Source organism: Onychostoma macrolepis, chromosome 03 (genome assembly GCF_012432095.1).
Source record: "Onychostoma macrolepis isolate SWU-2019 chromosome 03, ASM1243209v1, whole genome shotgun sequence".
Taxonomy (NCBI): domain Eukaryota; kingdom Metazoa; phylum Chordata; class Actinopteri; order Cypriniformes; family Cyprinidae; genus Onychostoma; species Onychostoma macrolepis.
In genome coordinates, this window is record NC_081157.1 from 39,038,960 (window position 1) to 39,054,844 (window position 15,885).

A 15,885-nucleotide genomic window follows, 5' to 3' on the forward strand; every position below is an offset into this window, starting at 1 on the left:
AAAAAGCCAGGGACTTGGTTCCATCTATCAGTTGCTGATCAGATGCAGGCAGATATGAATGAGAGCTTACAGTCAATTTTAAGAAAGGGATTGGGTTTACACAGACTAAATGTTTGGAGAAGTCCAGCATACATCACCAGAGAGAAGTCATTTCACTGGAAGATCCAGTTATGAAAATTTGATGAAAAAGAATGAACAAGAATATTATTTAGTATGCCTGAATCAAACTCACTTCTACCAAACTACACTTACACCAGCTAATCATTTTTGAGTCAGATAGAAATAGCTCCTCAAATTAACAACTGCACTTCACATTTACTACAGTGTCGCAAGAAATTAATTTATACAGCTCCGAACACACGCTGACAATCAGATCTGTTACTGACGTCTCTGATTATCTTTTCCCCACTGTTCAGCCCCTGCAGTACCACTGGTGCTTGTGAACAAGAATGGAAACACGAGACATATTTTTGGAGAAAACACAAAAGCCAGAGTTGCTAATTTTAGCAAGCTGCCTGAAATAAAGTTTAAATGTACAGAACAAACAAAGCTTGCTTTTGGGTATCATCTTTAAGCCCCACCCAGTAAAGTATTCTTGGACTCAAAAAAAGGAAAGGAAAAAAAGCAAACAAACTCCCAGCGAGAATGACGTGTACAGTGTGAACGCTATACTTGTACGAAGCCTTAAGGTTCATATTACAAAACCCTGAGGAACTCCACAGATATTTCAACACCATTCTGGGCAGTTTTGGCACAAGGGACTTCTCATTTTGTAAAAGGAGTGTATTTTGGCAAGGCACATGTGTTCCTGCAGCAGCTGATCTCAGGAGGAGCCTCATTCACACACGGTAGGGTCCTGCTCGGCTCTCAGCATGGCCTGCTGGGTTGAAAGTCTGCACTGGGTGCTGATAGGCTTTCATCTCATTGCTATGGCTCTACCGCAGAGCAACCGTGCTCCAGTGCCCCAGGCCCTGTTTTCACATCGCATTCCACTGATGACACGCCGCCAGCATGAGTAACAGCTCCCACATGGATCTGTCAAAAAACACGCTGCTGAACCCCCGCGGCCACATCCAGACAACCCCTCTTGCTGAGAATCAGGACGGCTGTGTTTAATGCATTCACACACTGTCCGGATTCTCAGCAGCGCCTTTGATCTTTCAGCAGGGATGAAGAGAGAACTCTTGTTACTCCCAAGGAGTTTCTTGTTGCGTCCAGTGCACTTAGCAGCAAGTTTTAAATCTTAAGTGTGCTAAAGCCACAGACAAGAGAAGAATTTTGAGGCTCTCAAACAGTAAAATCAGACCGACTAAGGTCATAAACACTACCATTCAAAACTCTGGGGTTTTGGGTCTGTAGGATTTTTTAAATGTTTTTTACTCTTTTTTTTGTTTTGTTTTGTTTTGTTTTGGAAAGTACCTGCATTTATTTGATTAAAATACAGTAAAAAAAAAAATTGTAAAATATTATTATTATTATAGTTTTCTACTTTTATATATATTTTAAAATGTTACATTTTTTTATTTATTCAGCTTTGATGGTAAAGCCGAATTTTCAGCATCATTACCCCAGTCTTCAGTCACATGATTCTTCAGAAATCATTATAATATGCTGATTTACTGTTCAAGAAATTTTTATTTTTTTATCAATGTTGAAAACAATCTGTGATTCTTTTCAGGATTCTTTGATAAATGGAAATTTCAAAAGAAAAACATTTATTTAAAATAAATGTAACATTATACATGTCTTTACTGTCACTTTATCATCAATTAAATGCATTGTTGCGAAAAATCTCGGGGGGAAACATTTAAGGGTTTAAAAATATTTTAAATAAAAGAAATCCTAGAGCATTAATGAATCAAAAATACGTAAGATTCTACACTATTTCTAAGTCGCTGTTTTCACTAATAGTCCCTCCTCTGTTTTTTCTTTATAATTTAAAAAAAATTAATAGTTATCAATAATTAACATTATACTTATCAGTACTTAAATTCACAAAATGAAAGAATTGACCAACATATTGACTTTAGTGTTTCTTTAAACTAAATAGTATGTTTAGTAGTATAGATCATCGGTAAACGGCATTAACATGAAAATTATCGCTTTACTCATGCAACCTCCCGCTGATTCTCCAAATGACGACAAAATGCAGTTTATGACAGTAAATTTACTGTTTACACATCACCTTAAGGCATGACAATACAGACACACACCCACATGAGCACATACCCCTCTTGCCTCTAAGTGCATGTCTGTCAAGGAGACCCTGTCGTTTTCTTCTCCTCTCTTATATTAGCATGGAATGTGACTGTTTACTGCTAAACATGGCGTTGTACTTGTGTTTAAAGCTGGTGTGGATCTCTGGTATGACTGGTATCTCAAGTAAGACCTCCTCGTAGAGTTTTTCATAAGCTAACAGGGCTTTAAGCTTCAGCAGTGTCACCCCTGTGCACACTTGGCTACCAAAATCCACAGTAACATGTGCAATTCATTGTCTCAATCCAAAAAACATGCAAACACATGACAGCGTCCCAGACTCAAAGACTCAGACTGGTTTTACGATTCACACATTTTCCAAGCCACTGTGTCTGTGACACAACAGTGACCCTGGATTCCACCCATCACTGGAGTAGAATGAGTTTCAGTGTTATTCTTTCTGTAATTGGTGAAAACAAAAAGATTACGAAGCCTCAAGTCAATGGAAACATCTTTAGAGGACTGCTTCATTTTTCTCTTTTTTCACAGCATTATGTTGGTGAGAACACTCCAATAATCTGATACTATCTTCTGAATCCTCACATTAGCAGTTCATGGCAAGATTAAAGTATCTGAAATTCATGGTCACAGTTTTGCTGAAACAATAGCAATAGAGTTAGGAAACAGCTCCCTGTCCCTTTCAGTCACCCTTCAACTAAAGTTCAGAATCCAGTGAGAACATGAACTGTCGAGTTAAACAGGAGCAGAACCACATTTTCAGCTTCATGTACCATATTAGTACATGGTATGGACTGTGTACAACACATTTTACCCAAGCTACAAATGAGTTTGCATTCTCTATTGAATGTGATTAAATATAAAAAAAAGTCTATTTATCCACACAAAAACAAACATTCAACTTGACCAATGTAGTCCAATTATGAATTAACAAATAACTTTTAAGAGACGGTACTTTAAGGTGAATCAAAATTATACAAAGCCACCAATTTTGCATGATTCATCAACAAATGACTCCTTTGAGACGGTTCTTTTTAGTAAATATAAAAAACAGAGTGACCAATGTATCATAATTCCCAAAAAGAATGACTCATGAGGCAGCAGAACTTTCAAACAATCAGTTTACAAAGACAATTTGACTCAATCTGAAACTTTTTAAATATAATTTACAGCAGCAAGAATGTCTATCATATACAAGCAAAATTTAAATTATCGTCGCCTTGGAATTATAAGGTTCTATCTGACATTTTTGGCAAAATGGAGTTATTCACATATTCTTATTCTGTGACAACTTATTTACATTATGTGATGTTTCTTTTGTAAGGTGTGTGCAGTTTGGGCCTTTTTTTAGAAAACAAAAAGGGTTCTATCTACAGAAGTCTATGGAACGCAAAAACTTTGAAGCTCAATATCTCAAAAGTGCTCAAAATGCAGAGAACCTTATAATTCCAAGGCGATGTTATAACTCACCCACACCCAAATGATTGAGAATCAAATAAATGGGATCCAAACTGAATCAAATCAGGAAAATATGTATGGACATCCAGTCCAATAGTTTCACATGCTGTTCTGAGTCATTTAGTTTAGTTACGGATTCATTTCATACTGGCATTTTTTTATTAAAAAATAAATAAATAAAAGAGATGCATGATTTGGGTTTTCAGTCTCTAACAAACATTAAGGGACACACGCCCCCTTCTGTAGCTTGGTCAGTCTGAGCTTGATGTGAGGGTTAAAAAAAAAAAAAAAAAGTGTCCAGAGATTTGGCTCAGCCAAAGGGAGAGGCATTTCCTGATCCAAACGTTGACAGCACAGATTCTAATGAAACAACCCATCCGTAAACAAAACCCGCCACCTATTCTTTGGAAATCCCTGCAAGCAGCACATTTCTGAGTGGCATCAGTTCTGCTAGATCAATCAGCGACCCAAAACAAAAGAGAGAGAGAAACTGAGGTTGGAAACAACTTGGTCAATAAGCAACTGGAAAAACCTCTCACTTTTACAGCATGGAAAATTAATACATGGAAAAGAAGCCATCACTTTGTCCAAATCATCCAGCACAGACTCTCAACAGGAGAGTTGGTGCGAAATGGCCACCACAACAGAGTTGTAGTGTGGGTGATGTATGGATGGGTTGGACTACTACACAAACTGTGAGTAGGATGATAAATATGTTTCAAATAATGGTGGATATGAGTTTTCATGGTGACCGGACTATACATCACACTGTGTTTTAAAGGCTCGTGCATATATCCTTTCCTGGAGCGGTTTGGCTTTTGATCGGTCAGTTTGAGTTATGGCACTCACTGCGGCTGTGTTTGTGTTGTAATAGCAGAGCAGACGGGCATCCGGAAATCCAGTCCAGTGAAAACGGCTGCACCTCATGAACACACTTCACACTCCCCACCCCCAAAACTGTCCCACGAGCAACACACTGGAATGTGCCACCAAGAAAGCACTGAGACTATCTTTCACACACACTCAACTGAGAGAGATGAAATGCCACACATGCAAAATTAATCAAATGTTCAAAACAAGTTGTAGCACCACGTTATTAACAACGCTTGGCCTTGTAAAGCACAAAACATCACACCCTCTACATCTAATGTTTTTTTCAGAATACCTACATCCATTTTTTTTTTTTTTTTTTAATCTACAACATCTTTTGACTGGAACATGATTGTTTGCTGAATTTTTTTTAGGAAAGTTTGGAATACAAACGGTTTAAAGAAAAAAAAAAAATATATATATATATATATATATATATATATATATATATATATATATATATATATATATATATATATATATATATATATATATATATAAATAATATATTATGTTAAACACATTACATATAGGACACATTTTTCACGTAACGATACTCTAATGTTCCTCTTATATTGTTATAAATCATATAAAAACAATTTATATGAAAAATTACATATTTCGAATAAGTTCAGATATGACTTATGAAAACATCTGAAAAACACTATAGCCAGAAGACATGCTTTCACCAGGGGGCGATATGGGAGATAAAGTTGTTGATACTTCACTCTAAATGATTTTAAAATGCACAACCGCCAAACACGAGAACAAATACTGAAGAGATTTAAGTACAGGTCTATTGTGTTCTTTCAAAACATTTCTCTCTTTTCTATTCTAAAAACTGAAGTCAAGCTAGATTCTCCTGCTTGCTTTGAAGTAGAATTAAAAAGATTATAAGTAAACAAAACGTCTAAGAATATTAAGTTAAGTCTAGTAATAAGTATAAGCTGGTGATTCATCAGTGAAGTATCACCGCCAACGCCCCTTTTCTCACAAACTCTCTTCAGTTTACATTTTCAGGCAATAAAGTCTCAAAGACATAAATAAAGCCTTTCAGACAGCAATAAATCAACTGCCTACTTACTCCAGCCCGTATTTTCTAGACATCAAAGATACTGTGATACTCTCAAAGTGTTTTATGACTCACTTAAAAACTGTTTGCATGAATGTAGAAAAAGTTACTTATGATTCACACTTACCGCTGAAGAGAAGCCTAAAGGGTCAAATATTGTATAGTTTGGAGAGGGCAGGCAGACGTGGAGACGAAGTGATGCAAGCGTGAACGTGACTGCAGGGTAAACGTAGTAGTAGTGAAATGAGGAAAAAGTGCGCGCTCCTCCTCTCCAAAATCCTGAACAGCCCAGAACTCTTGTTGGGTGTGGTCTGGAACTCAATACGTGCTGTGCTGTGCTGAGGAAGGGTGGGAGGGGAAGCTTTCTGGAAGCATTAGGTGTTGACAGTATGTACAGAATTCATTGTGGAATGCTTCCTTTTGAATCTGGACAAGGTTTAAGACTTCAGAAGTCAACACTGCATGTCATTTGTCCCGAAACGACCTGCTGTGAACGTCTCACACATCTATTTTTCCGCTCATTGTCACGTGATTTTGAAGGAGAGTGTGACAGATTTGGTTGGTGGTTTGTGCGTGTGTCTATATGTCGTTCTCTGTGGTGTTGAAGAAGACCAAGAGTGCAGGGGAAAGTCTTAGCCTGTTCCTGGCCTCATTCACTGAGAATGAGGCCAGCGGCAGGAAGAGTGGAGCAAGGAGATTTACTCTCAAAGGAAACGGCTTCGCCCCCCAAATTCAGCCACTGAATGCTCAACTACTTCTCCCTTGTTCTTCTAAACAGCTGCTTCGGTGAACATCCAGATGGCTATCCAATACAAAAAAGAAATATCTGCAATATTTATAGTTAAGTACATTTATAGATAGATAAGCACTATGTAGCTATGTATATTTGTAGTTCCACTGTGCATATTTGTTATGTAACAGAGCGATATTGATATACACCATTGTTTTATGCCATCTGCAGCCATCTGCAAATATTTGTCTATTCATTTTCCGTGTGCTCCTCCCTTTTGCATTACATCCCCAGGATTCTGGCTCCCTGGGTTTCCTGAGCGTGTTTGTGTGTATGAGATCTAAGCTAGTTGACTTAAGGTTCGACTGACTCTGATCCATTGATTGGTTTTCTCTCTAAAAGGACTTAAAAATAAGCTGTAGCACTTTCCTTTCAGCAAACACCTGTTTCTGTTACAGGACATGCAGCTTCTTTACAAAAAGGGCCAATTTTTTTTTAAATTGGATTTCAAACTTACTTTCAGTATTTCAAACTACAGTAAAGACTGTAGACCAACTTTGACTAATTAACCCTAATTTATAAGAAAATTACATCACGACTCCAGTTAACATTTATAGCAACCCCTGACATGCCTTTATCATCCATGGGGGGGGATTCAGAAAATTCCTTGGATGCCTGTCCAAAGTACTGTATAGGATTTGTGGTTGGAAAACAAATCCTGTCACAGTCTCAATCAATGATTCTGCTCATTTTCAACATGAATTGTATTTTTTATGCTTCTTATTCTTATAATGGAATCGGTAGCTAACAATGCAAAACTCCAATCTAGAAAGAAGAGTTTCCAAGCATACAAACTCCACTCGAGTCAATGCATTCCTCTTTTGTCGCTCAGCTGTCATTTTGTGTATTCTGCAGTGATTACAGAGCAGGCAAACTTTGCTCATGCTACATTTACATCCACGATGGCTTATGAAGTGCCATTGTTCAGTTGAAGACAGCAGAAATACAACTAATCACCTTCTGAAAGCGTTTCCAAGAGAAAATTCTTATGAGCCGTTTTAACCCACAGCTCACATTTATGCTGCAAAAAGCATACAAAAACAAACAATCCCTATTTGATCATATCACGCAGATGAAAACTGGTTCTTTTTTGCCTGCCTTGCACATTTCAGCTGTGTGCTTTTGTTGACAAAATGTTGAGCGCAGAGGGATGCAATACACAATTTAATGCAGTAAAATGTGTATTTATCATCAGACCTTTAAAAGAAACTGTTAAACAGCAAAAATTTGGGAGGAAAATTTAGGACATTGCAACTAGGACATTGCTAGGCGCCATAAAATGTCATAATAAAGTACTTAAACAATAAGCATAATAGTATTGCAGTACATTCAAAGTGTGTAATTTCTGCATAAATAAAATCACTAAATCCAAGCCAAGCCGATGTTGCTGTTTTAGGCAGCTAAGATAAACTTTCTGGTAAATCAACCTAATCGATGGCTTATCTAAAAGTTACACCCATCAAATCTATGCTCAACTTACATTAAAAAAAGTTCTGGTTTGGATCAAACATGGCAGATTTCTGTGCTCAGACTTTGTGCTGGATGCCTGGATGCTTCTGGCTCAGTCGGTGCAGTGATGTGGAAATTCTGGAGATCCAGACAGCTGTGAAACAGCAGGCCGACTGCCAAACAGCGCAGAATAAGGTGGAGCTAAAGACTGGGGAGGCCCCACCGTGGCCTCTCTACACCCTCCGCACCAGTCTAACATTGTGCCTCAGATCTCTGCCTAATGAGACAGGAAAAATGGAACAAGTATTCCATGTCATGCATTGGGAATGCGGCATGCATTTATGCAGTCCAGTATGCGGAATCAATTTTGTTTATAGTCTACCAATGATCCATTGTACTTCCAGGTCACAGGCTCCTCCCAGCTTATCACTATTCTCAAATATAATTTTTGCTGATTCAATGGAACAATAAACAGTCTCCAAGTTAAAGCTGAAGTTGTAATGTGTCAAATTGCAAAAACAATGACTATTTTCAAACAGGTTCCCTGAACATTTCTCATTCAAACAGATAGTCCTGTCCCCAGTGTGATAACATTGGTTAAATCAGTGTTGCTACGTTGGGCTGGTTGGAATGTTCAAACAGAGCAATGTTTTGATAATGCCACAATGTGTAAAATTTTTTAGGGAAGTCAGCCCATAAAATGGATTACCTAAAATTTAAGTGATCATTCACATTTTAAACAGCTCTAATGAAGACTTTGAGTGTGAATAAACTAAACAGCCTGAATAATCAGGACTATTGAGTAGCCGGGGTGAAAAGGTGCAAAGGAGGAAGGTCAGAAGCTGTTTTGGAAAGAATGCTGTGGGTGATGACCAGATCACAGGTGGAGAAGTACGGTAGTAAAACCCTGGGGGGCTGAAGTGGGTTGGACTACCATATATCTGAACTTATTAAAATAATGAGTCCATTTGTTTCCATGATAAAGAGCTTTTTTCCTTATGTGCAGATAAGTTCACCTAATTTACCATATATGCAAAACTCCATATCACAAGCAACCAGGAACAACATAATACAAAAAAAAAAAAAAAAATCAAGTTGTGCATTTTAAAAGGCAAAAATGATATATATAGATTCAGAATAGCATATTTGATAATAAAATAAATATTCATGTTCATTTTGAAAGAGAAAATATATGCATGTTTCCATTTGTTTTCCAGTTCAAAAAAGTAAAGAAATCTAAAGAAAAAGTTGTCAAATCAAGTTCTTAAAGCAATTAAAATGTGAAATTATTATTATTGCTGAGAACCTGAGCTGGTCTTAAACTCCAAACATGGAAACACCGCCCATTTGCTCGGGGGGAAATGGAGGGGGGTAGGGGTGTTAAAACTCCTTTATGTTAGCAGTAAAACCAGTTCTAACACTCCCTCACACTTCCCAATCCCATCAACAGCTGTGAACAGAACAACATTTATTTTCCAGCACACATTTTCCATACAATTTGCATGTCATCTTTCGTTCATTTGTTTAAAATGTGTGACCCACAGGAGAACATTTGAGCAGAGGAGTCAAGAGCTCTCCAACCTCAAGACAGAGGCTCCTCTTTCACACGGACATAAGCAGAATGAATTGCTTTCTCCCTGTTCTGATTAAGCTCAAGTGCTCTCGTAGCTCTGCAGAAGTGGAAGGAAATTAAGACAAAAGTGGCCTTTCTGATGAATATGAATGAAAGGTTTATAAAAGATCTCTAATTGTGCCCAAGCTTCTCGACAGAGTCTAGTTCCTGTCTGTTGTTGGAGCAGTTTTTCTTTGTGCCAAATCAACTGATGATGTGGGCTTCGGGCCATTGATGCAAGACTGCACCTTCTGAATCAACAGACCTCAATAAACAATAAAATATACTGTAGGTCAATGAAACTACAGTGAATTGGAGTAAATTGATCCCATCTTAGATGGATGACCACCTGGGTTGAGCAATATTCAAAATGTAAGAACTTGCTTCACAAGTTGGAATTCACAGGACGTTGAAGTGGAATTTAAATTGGAATGACAGGAAGAGGAATTTAATGAATTGCAATTCAAACAAATTAAACAGTCACACAATGGGGGGGGATTTCAATAGTCCAGCGCAACAACAACTTGAGAAAGAACTTCTATTCTTCTGTAACCCTGCTTGTTTGGCATAGCTGTGTTTGCCGTAACTATTTAACAAGAAATCCACAACGATAAGCATTTAGATGAAATTCAATTATATAATAAAGATAAATCTTCATTGTTACACTGTAACGTGACTGTATATTATACAACATGAAATATGTTTGGCAAAATCTATTTATAGGTTCAAATGTGTGCTTTTGGTCAGAGCAGATTTTCACAACATGCATGAACTGTCTTTTTTTTTTGTAGCCAAGGCTAATGTGAGAACTAGCAGTTTCTCCTAAATTTTAATTCAAATTTAAATTCTACATCCTGTTTGCTTGCTACATTGATTTAAAATTTCATAACTGAACTGGACTAAACTGCACACACTCCTGATTGACGTCTCATTACTTCTGACAGTGGTCTGAATATCCCAGGACTGAATTACACTGCGAGCAAACTTCTAACACACATTCATTTAATCAGCATTCAGCTACCATTGACTCTTTGAAGAATGCCTTTCACACTCTTCAAGTGTAACAATAAAAATCCATCGGCAGAGGTCTATGGTTGCAGATGTGATTTGTAAGATGGGAGCGTGTTTGCACAGCTGTTTGAGGTCATTGCAGGCAATCCTCCCCCAAGACGAACATCTACTGCTGCCTCCTTCAATGTGACTGATGATCTAGTAGCTCAGTATACACACCCTAACATCCTACAAGACTCCCTGCTAGTCCTGCAATGTTCTCAGAGGGAAAACGCGTGTAGCTGGTTTTGTAAGGAAATGCATGTCTGGATCTTTCCTTAGGAATGGAGTAAATTTATACTGGTCGGAGTACAACCAAAATAGAAAGCTCTTTTCCTTCCTGGAGTGTTTTCTTGGAGCAACTGTGTCATAAATGGTTGCAATGTCACAAGGCCAATTGGCTTGCCATACATAGCTTGTTTGAACTCAGACACCTGACCTGAAGGGTTTACTGGGTTAAATTTGGTCTAACCATACGATTTACATATACGGGAGGGACTAAAGTGTTAGGGATCACATACATAGAATTTTACATTCTGGCAACCACACATTCCTACATGCCAAATTTGGTTCAGCCTCATAATACATCCTGGAATTTCATAAATTTCACCAACTGAGGATAAATTGAGCTAATATTTAGAACTGAGCTATTCTTTTTGTAACATGTTCAAAACCAAATCAAATTCTAAACGGCGAAAGCTGATGTTCCAGAACTCAATCAAATGGGTGCAGTTTCCTTTCTGAAAACCAAGATTGAATGTCACCTTGCTAATGATGGAGCTTCAGTACAGGATCTTGGACAAGGTTCAATGGACGTCTCCCTGCTGGCACAACAGGCGCTATGTGTCAGTACTACTGTGCAAACAAACTGGATGAAAACACATTTATCTTCACTGAACAGAAACTAGCTTTACTCTCAAGTATACGCTGGCAAACAAAACAAGCCGTAACAAAACAGCAGTAGTGTGATCAGCTCATAAAAATTGTTTCTTAAATCATGATTAAGTCAAAAGTGACCTATTTATTTCACTGCATGTTCCTGGTCTTATTGTGGACAATTCGCTGGTGCATGTTATTCCAAAGACAAAAGTAGTAGCCTATTTGTAATCTTTAATCAAAATGTACTTACTTTCTCTTCCTCTGAAACAACTTTACCACTGATGTCACTTAGGCCATGTAGACTATTAGATAATGTTAAACAATAGGTCAAAAACAATATTTAGACAGTGTTAATCTCAAAACCACTCTGGTTTTATTCTCGTAAGTAACTCCCATTTTCCAAGATCTAATCAATTCCAGATTAATAAAATCACTTCTTTTTTCCTCAATGAATTTCTGTTTTCTTTTGGAAATACGTCATTGAAGAAGTAAAATTCCAGAAATAAAAATCCTATTCATTTTCCAATTCTACACAAACCTTCTTACTAACTCACTTGCTTCCTACTTTATTGCCTAAAATGTGACATTTATTGAAGAATTCTTTAAAATAGAGAAAATGAAAATGAAATTACCTCAGGGACCAACACTGCTGAGAAAGTGGGCCATAACAGGTGCAGTCTTTTCACATTGACTTTAATCAAAGGACTAGACTCCAATCACTCATGACAACTTTGCATTGAAAGGAGTGTGAGTGCAAGACAAGCTGAGTGCCGTTGACTATAAATCCACCCAATAACAAATACTGCAGCAAGGTGAAGACAGGAAACTAAATGAAAAGAAATGCCTTTGATGCTCCAAAGCAGGGCAGAATTTGCATGCATAAGATGTGAAATGGTTGTGAAAAGCTGGCACTCTTTAGTGGTGGTTTGCATGTCACGCATGTGCTGCTTTGTATTGCCGTTGGAAACGGGGTCATGCATCATTTTTTGGGAAAAAATCTATCACCTTCATAAAGGGGAAACTGTTGGTTTCATCTGGCCAGACAAGAAAGATGGAGTTTTGGTTCCTCCGACACACTATTTTCCTGTTTAATACTGCAAAGCTGCTTTAACACAATCTGTATTGTAAAGAGCGCTATATAAATAATTGTGACTTGACTTTACTTGAATCTGGCTGAGACACCCTAACAGCTGTGGAAAAAACTTATCCAGATGGACAGAGTGCTTAGACACCCTTTGCTAAAATACTTTATGCAAACAACTGAAACAATTTGCAAAAATATCCTATTTTATAGGAACAATTGGTAATGAAACAATTCATACAAGTTTGGGGATGAGTAAATGAGCATTTTTCATTTTTGGGTGAACTGTACATTTGAGCCAACTTTGCACAAGAAAGAAAAAGAAGTCTAGAACTACAACCCCACAATATTTATAGCATGGTTAACAGAAACATGTAGAACTATTAATTAATTATATACACTGCACATTCAGAGCTTTAATGATAAGTACTAAGTTCCTGTCTGAAATGTGCCACTAGGCCTATTTATTTGCACAACGTGAGCCTGGTTTATTTAATTTTGCATGGTGGTCAAATCATAGTAATCTATTGGGTGCTCAATCACCAGTTTGCTCCAAAAATGTAATAAAGATTTGCTGAAACCGCTACTATCACAATGCTGATGATAAAATGTGCAAAAATCTGAATTCTGTTGAGAATATAATTTCAAAACATGGAAAATCAAACATCAAAACATTACTATTAAGCACAAACATTAATAATAAGAAGGCTTAACTCTTGACCCCCTTAGAAAGAATTTTTTTTCTGTTAAGAGTACGGTTGCGGTATGTGGTAGCTAGAGTTTCTAAATACAAGCTGCTAATTTGCTAATTCTGCTATAGTTAACAAAAAAAGTCTACATTGGACCAAGCATGGTAATCAATGGTGTTACCTGTAATTAGCCCTACTGTAACAATGCAACAATTACAAGAAACACCGTAAATTTTCATAAGGCCAAGTACAACACAAAATCAAGAGCTTTAAAGTTAGTTTGATTGCATTCCCAAGCAGAAGATTCTATCAAACTGATAAGGTTCCAGGTGCTTCAATAATTCAAACCCCTCACATATTTTATGCAAACAAGTAATTGATAATAACTATTACTTAATTGCAGTTGTGTTATCAACTTTTTTTTTGCTCATGTGGATGATAGGTAAACTACCACAAAAGTCCATTCTGAATGCATGACTAAATCAATGAATCAATAAATCACTCTAACAAGGGCCAACACGCCCTAGAACCCCACTTAAATGGTTTCCTCTTCAATTCCCCCAATGTTCAAGACCAGACCTACTGTACACCCTTGCATATAGGTCTGTTGTGCTTAGAAATTTGAATGAATCTTACACCTGATGGGGTGCACAGGGAAAACTCTTGTGCAAGCCTGTGCAACGCTCCAGGCCTATAAACAATGAATTGGCCTCCCGCTCTAGTGTGGCCTTGAAGTCAGCCAGCCAGCTGCCGCATTGTGTCACGTGCATCACTGAGCCACTGCTCCATCATGTTCATTGTCTCATGGATATCCCAGTCCTCAGTGCCAAACACACACACACCATACTATATCAGAGAGGTCTAATATTACATCCAATTGTTGAACTATTGGCTCTACTCATTTTATCTTAACAGACATGTCAGTTTCTCATGATACACTAGGACAAAACTCCAAAGCTGGCACAGATCTGTTGCAGGCTCCTGTCTGACAAAATAAAATGTGAGCAGTGAGAGCTGTAATAATACCATGAGAGGCATGCAGGGCTCTGACACAGCTGAAAGATTTCATAACAAAGAGCAGACAGTATAAACAAAGGGTGAGATATGGGCCAAACAATAATCGACTCAAAGGAATGTGAGTCTTTAAAGATAATGACTGCTGAGTATGTAAATGAATGTGGCCTGAATTGAAGGATTGGTGAGGAGCAGTACTACAAAACAATGGGGTCAGTGCCACAAGGCTTAATTTTTATTACCCATACAATAATCAAAACATTTTACTTTAAAAAAAAAAAAAGAGGGAGTTGGAACATCGAATCAAATGTTTGGAACATCGTTAAGGAACTGTTCAAACTCATACTGAAGTGATTATTATGTACTCACCTGTATGGTTTTCTGTATCTATATGCTGTTAGTTTTTCCCAGAGACGCAAAAGGAGCAATTTTGAACAGTTAACAGTTTATAGTGACATATGTTTGCCGAGTTTCAAAAAGGACACAAAAGTATCATAGCATAGCACATGTGCGCTGAATCCACGCGATATTTTGTGTTGGAGAAACAGGCCGAATTCGCGATGTGAACCTTTATCGTCTTTTAATAAGTTGTAAAATACAAAACATAGATAAAATGTTCGGAATCTCCGGCACCAACGGCAAAAGAAGTCAAAACAAACGTATTTTTCTATCAACGAAGAAATAACACGTATAGCCCAGTTCTTTATAGTGAATCAGCAATATACTGTGCAGTTCAGTTTGATTCACGAGTATGACTCTTATGAACCGGTTCTTGTAATGAATCGTTCGAAAAAGATTGAAGAACTCACTGGTTTGAATCAGTCTGTCGCACTCTTCAATGAACTCCTCAGTCAGTCTGATTCACATACTGAATAGGAAGTTATCAATACTTTCAGTGATGTTTGTTTACTAAAATCAGTATCATAACTAGACAAGTTACTTATTTAGTACATATATAGCCTATATATATAGAGAGAGAGAGAGACCTTATATAGAAAGGTATGGCTTCCTAATTATGTCCAATCAATTTACTCCAATCAATATTTAGAAATATCTCCAGACAGATTTGGTGTACCTAAGCTAAATTAAAAATTTCATCGCAGAGGGTCTAATATATATATATATATATATATATATATATATATATATATATATATATATATATATATTCCTCTAGTCTCCTGTATTGCACCATTTTCAGTTTTTATTTGTATTTTTTTATTTTATTTTTTTATCAGCGATGGCTGGTTTCAGCTCACTGGCAGTCCTCTCGATCTAACAAATCTCCTGCAGGGTCTGCGGACAGAGCACAAGAACAAATTGTGGCGGGTATGCTGTCATATTCTGACACTCCAGTGTTTTAGTGTGACTCAAGCTCTCCAGTATGACTATGTGTGCTGATGTTTCTGTCTGACTCTCTTATTTTCTTTACAGGGCTATGGAGACAAATAAGAAATGGCAAGATTAGCACATTTATAGTGAGTGAATCCAATCATTGTGATGGCTGGTGATGCGAGTGAGCCACTCCCCATGGGCAGCACACTGGCACTCTGAGTCACTGCAACAATGCACATTTGCATTCTCGCTTCTCTCTTTGCTTTGCCAGCACTTTATAAAATTCACTCACACATCAGAGGGCTCAAGATTTGTTTAATCTTGTTGATCTTGCTTTCCACAGAGCAAAATTCAGCTGGAATGCAATTTTAT

At 37.4% G+C, this 15,885-nt stretch overlaps 1 protein-coding gene and 1 long non-coding RNA gene across 4 annotated transcripts in view; one reads left to right on the top strand and one right to left on the bottom strand.

The window, feature by feature from the left end:
* emp2 (epithelial membrane protein 2) overlaps window positions 1-15,126 on the bottom strand; it is a 29,542-nt gene extending 14,416 nt beyond the window's left edge. Inside the window, exon 1 of one of the 3 annotated variants that reach the window (XM_058770959.1) lies at window positions 14,988-15,126. The gene's annotated coding sequence lies outside the window, so the exon portion shown is untranslated. Of the gene's footprint in view, window positions 1-5,741; window positions 5,888-14,547; window positions 14,916-14,987 lie in introns of those variants that run through there. The other 2 variants (XM_058770958.1, XM_058770957.1) reach the window with 2 other exon arrangements.
* On the top strand, window positions 14,267-15,885 carry LOC131537483 (uncharacterized). The gene is made up of 3 exons (XR_009270296.1): window positions 14,267-14,390; window positions 15,417-15,507; window positions 15,613-15,885. It is a non-coding gene; the product is annotated as an uncharacterized LOC131537483 (long non-coding RNA).